Raw genomic sequence first — 5,428 nt, forward strand, 5'->3', positions numbered from 1 at the left:
AGTATTTTTATATTAATTTATTTTAAGAGTACAGTGGTTATTCAATTGTAGTTTACCATTTGTTTTATTAAAAGAAAAGTCAAAAGTACAAAACATAACATTATTTTCTCCTAGTTTACATAATTTCATTTTATAGATTCATTAATTTGTTTTTCAAATTTTATAATGGTTAGTTTATTTTTATCATCTATATGAATGGTTACATAGTGTCTTTTATTAGAGAGTCAAATAAATATTTTTCTCAATTTTCTTCTTTGCAAATTTCGTTAGTATAACACTATCAATTACTTTCAAAATATTAAATATTTTTTTAATAAATATATATATATATATATGTATATATATAAAACTAATGTGTTTATCAAGAGCAAAGGTTCCATAATCATATGATATACCAATAAGTAATATGTAGTCATTATGTGTTTTAAAATTAAAATGCAATCTTTCAAATCCAAATTTCATATGTAATATATTTATGATAGTTTTTTGGAATTGAAGTTGTGCACAAACAAAACATTAAGGATTCTTGAAAAGGATGAAAGAGAAGTAAGAGATAATGGGGAAAAAATTCAAAAAAGTACTTTGGTGTGAGAGAATAGTCATCATTGTGTATCATATAATTGTAATTAATTGCTAGTTTTAATTCTATCATTTGACTTTCTAATTTTTTTTACTCCTATTAATATTAACATTATTATGACAACAACAAAAAAACATATAATTTTTAGGCTTGATTTCTTGGAGAAGAAAAGATTTCTTTGGAGAATGTTATAAATAAATGTATTCTGTAAAAAGTTATTTATGAATCTGCAGTAGTTGAATTTATATAGAGTCTGTACTAACAAATACTTACAACAATAACTTTACAGAAACATAAACAACAAAGTTTAAAACATTTACTCAAAAACAACAATTAATATCATAAGCATAAATTAATGACTGTAAAAAAACATATCAGTATATGTAACAATAGAATGAAACAGAAAGGAAAAATCGAGCCCGCTGAATGCACAATGTCTCCTTAAGAAAATCATTTCCTCTAGTACCCGAGGTTTAAAGAAATAAATCCTCTCAGGATGAAACGAGTTTATTCACCAGTGTAATGATACAAAAACAATAGTGTCAGTGAGCCACTCAACAGGAGCAAAGTACACAAATATTTAATTGTGCAAAGAAAGAAGAAGAAGTTTAAAATCAAATATTTAATTGTGCAAAAGAAGAAGAAGAGAAAGTTCAAAATTTTCGTAGTTTTAAAATTTAAAATGAGAGGAAATCCCTCTATTTATAGACAACAAAGGGTAGTGTGAACAAATGTTTATTGTGCCTTACTAGAAATGTCACAACTCTTTGGAAATGTCACAATTCTTCGGAAAGGTCACAACCTTTCATAATTATTAAAACCTTTCATAAAAGTCGCAACTATTCATAAAAGTCACAACTTTTCAATAAAAATCATAATTTTTCATAAAAGTCACAACTTTTCATGAAAGGAAAAGGTTAATTTTAGAAATAAATAAATTAAAAGGAAATCCTTGTTTGTGGTGGCGCCACGTAGGAGGGCATATGATTCTCTTTTATATATATACTAGGCAAATTACCCGTGCTTCGCACGGGATTGAACTATTTTACTAAGCTTGCATATGGTCATTCGGCAATATTCGTATTTTCGATACATACACTACATTGTCAAGAACATTTTATCTTAAGGTAAAACATTCTTCTGAAATCTTAAAGTGCAATATTTTATTTAATTTTTGTTTTTGTTATACAAAAATTATGAGTCATAGAGAGATTTTAAGTATAAGAAAGAAGTCTAAGAAAATCTCCATGGAAATAGTTGGTCAAAAGTAATGAAATTTTATAAATTCTAAGAAGTTATAAAGAACAACATCAGACATTAAAGAAGAGACAAAAAAGCCTCGAACAACAACACTCTCAAGTATAGTGGAACATCACGTCCTTACAAGAACACAATTAGCTAAATTCAAATGGAGACCTTTGACTCCTTTCATATGAACCTCCATCAATCTCTTTTTTATTATAGTATGTTGTATTATGTATATGTTAAAAATGACCATAAAATTATGAGTATCATAAACGTTTTTCCTCATTGTCTCAGAATAGTCATTACTATTGGTAGGATTGAGAAGTGAAGAAATAGGGGAAAAACTTTTACTTGGAGAGTCTTGGAAGGAACTGATAATAAACCAAGTTTTTTTTATGAGTTTTTTTTTTTTGAGTCTTTGTATCTGTGTTTTTCTTCATTATCTGCTAGAAAAAAATTAGTAATTTTCTTCAATAGAGACGATAATATGTATACCTCAATCCATACAAAATGTTTGTACCTAAGAAAAAACAATCAAAATAATATACTAACTGTGGCAAGCAAGAGATCAATTTGTTTGGTTCTTTTAACAAACATCATCATTGGTTCCATATTAGTAATCACATATTTATTGTTGTATGCTATCAAATATAACACAATCCACAAGCAATTTACCCAAAAAGTGTATGAAGAAACCTATAAAAAGGGACAAAAGAGAAGATAAATTTTCAATCATTCTCACTGGAATTTTTAACAGAGTTAAAAAAAAAAGTTACAAAAATAGCAAAAAGAATTTGCAAGGGATACATGAATCACTATGACTTACGGTAAAAGATTAAGCTTCATAAAATAGGAGGAAGAAAGCTTTGAGAAATGGAACACACTTCATAAGAAACTTAATAAATGTATATGTAGTTGACTGCCTTATTGAAAAAAAATCTACAAATAATAGTGACAGAAATAAAAGATTTGTTTACTAAAGAACCAAATGTAATGAATTCAACCATTTCAGAAGCGTTATGAGTTGTGGGCGGAGAGGTCCAAGAGTAGTAATGTCGCATTGCAATAAAAATCAATTTTCATTGTTTATATGAAGAAACCTATAGAAAGGGACAAAAGAGAAGATCAATTTTCAATCATCCTTGCTGAAATTTTTTAACAGAGGTAAAAGAAAGTCACCAAGATAGAAAAAAGGAATTGCCATTGTTACATGAATCACTATGACTTATAGTAAAGATTAAACTCCATGAAATTGGAGGAAGAAAACTTTGAAACAAATTTCATAAGAAGTTTAATTAATGAATTTGAATTTGACTACCCTATAGCGGAAAAAAAACCCTACAAATAATAGTGACAAGAAATCCCTCTAATTATAGACAGGAAATCCCTCCACAACTCATTGGAAAAGTTACAACTCTTCAGAAAGGTTACAACGTTTCATAAAAGTCATATCTTTTTCATAAAAGTCACTACTTTTCATACAAGTTACCAACTTTTCATAAAAGTCACTACTTTTCATTAAAGTCACAACTTTTCATGAAAGGGGAAGACTAGTTTTGTAAATAAATAAATTAAAAGGAAATTCTGGTTTGTGGTGGCTCCACGTAGACGGGCATAGGGTTCTCTTTTATATATATGATATGATATGATATATGATATATGATATATATATATATATATATATATATATATATATATATATATATGATGTTAACGGTGGTGTTCAGGTCAACTTGTGCATACTCTAACTACTCCAGAATTCATCAAGTAATTTTTTACCAACATATACAGTAACATCATTTTTTGACGAAGGGTATTTAACCAGCCACCATTCGATATATGTGGCTCTCCCACTGCTACTTACCTCAAACCAACACAAGTATTGAATAATTTTGTCCGCCATAAGATAGGCGAATAGAAAAACAACATTCCCTAACTCGGTGGAAATGTGGCAAGTGTTCCCATGAGTTCAACAGTGTGCTCATTTGAAGGGAAGCCAAAAAGACTACTGTCTCTATCTGCCAGCCAAGACTATGTTTCATCTGCAACTTCAAAACACTTATCTAAAATAAAGCAAAGTTAGTATTTCCGATCCACCGTCTTTTGATGAAGAATCAACTCAATATCCTTGAAGAAGATATCATTAAGATTGAATATTCGTAAGATGAACAAACTTGGAGAGAGGATGGACTGTCTTGCACAAGGCATCCGCGAGCATGGTAAGTAAGCACTCACATAGTATTTGAAGTTGGAAAATTGAAAAATAATATTTTGCCTTAGTTGAAGTTTTGTGGTTGAATACCAAATACTCCTCAAACAAAATTTTCACGTGTTATTGCATAATACTGATAAACCTCAACTTGTAAATAATGCCTTCAGTATTACGAATTGAAGTTGTGGCCAAACACAATCGTAAGCCTAAAGAATACAGAGAAGTTAGTCATGAAGTCCCACAATTCATGCAAGAATCACAATTTACATGTATATATGATAGAAAGAATCAATTCTAAAGTCATTAATGTCTCAACTTCCTTGGTGCAGTAAGCCTTAGCCCGAAGCTAACGGAAACTGTGAAGGAAAAATTGAGCCTCGGAGCGAAAATTCTTCAAGTTGGAGAAGATATCCAAGCAGAAGTTTAGTGTTAGAAATGATGAAAAGTTATTAAAGGTTTCTCAATCTTATTTTATCAACTACAGCTGGTCTAGTAGCAGGCCTTCTCTTCATCTCTACCGATAAGATTGCTTTCTGCAGTGAGATCAATAAAGCTCATATCTCCAACAAGAAAGTTGCTTAGAATCTACTACAAGGTACCACTCTGTTCCATTTTTCCTTCAACTCTTAATTTTGTATCCACATAAAGCATAATCTAATAGGCCGGTTCACAATTGCAGGTATCGATCCCAATAAGTAAGATAATGAAAGCAAAAGAAAGTGAAAATAGGGAAAAGCCACCACAGAAGATGATTTTGAGTTCTGGTTTATGGGATTCCTTAAGTATATACAAGTACTTACAGAAGAAGATAATTTTTTCTTTTTTTATTTCATTTTGTTTCCCAATAAGCCCATTCATCAATGTAATATGTTGATTCAAAAATGAATGTACAGATCTTTTTGAACTTGTAATTAGCTCCATTGCTCAAAGGAGGCTTTAGGCTTTGAGCTGTAGCTGTCAACACAAATGTATAAACTTACTGTAAAACTAATGCAGTCAGAAGGCTAATTCACCTTCTGGGACTTGACATAGTCATCACTTCCTAAGTGAACATTTGAGTAGCAGATCGCAATGCTCCTCGAGAGACACATTTAAAATATTATGCTAAGGTTCAAACAAAGGGAGCTCCCCTTCATTTTCCTTTTCACCTGGAGAAACATTTAGGCAAAATTTGCATAATTAATACCAAGTCTAGCCCAAGTTCTGCTTGAGAATCTCTCTGTAAAATATAATACCTTTGTCAATTCAAAATATTTATTGGAAACAGTCACCCTACCTCACACAAGGTAGGAGTAAGGTCTGCGTACACCCCAACCTCCCCAGACCCCACAGGTGGAATCACACCGGGTATGTTAACGTTGTTGTTGTTGTAATTCATCAGAATATATAAG

General features: G+C 30.5%; 1 pseudogene; it reads left to right on the forward strand.

The window, feature by feature from the left end:
- The window catches only part of LOC125852091 (putative GEM-like protein 8), a 28,705-nt pseudogene extending 23,306 nt beyond the window's left edge, over positions 1 to 5,399 (forward strand).
- Positions 5,400 to 5,428: the final 29 nt, after the last annotated feature.

This window comes from Solanum stenotomum, unplaced genomic scaffold, assembly GCF_019186545.1.
Source record: "Solanum stenotomum isolate F172 unplaced genomic scaffold, ASM1918654v1 scaffold32195, whole genome shotgun sequence".
Classification (NCBI taxonomy): Eukaryota; Viridiplantae; Streptophyta; class Magnoliopsida; order Solanales; family Solanaceae; genus Solanum; species Solanum stenotomum.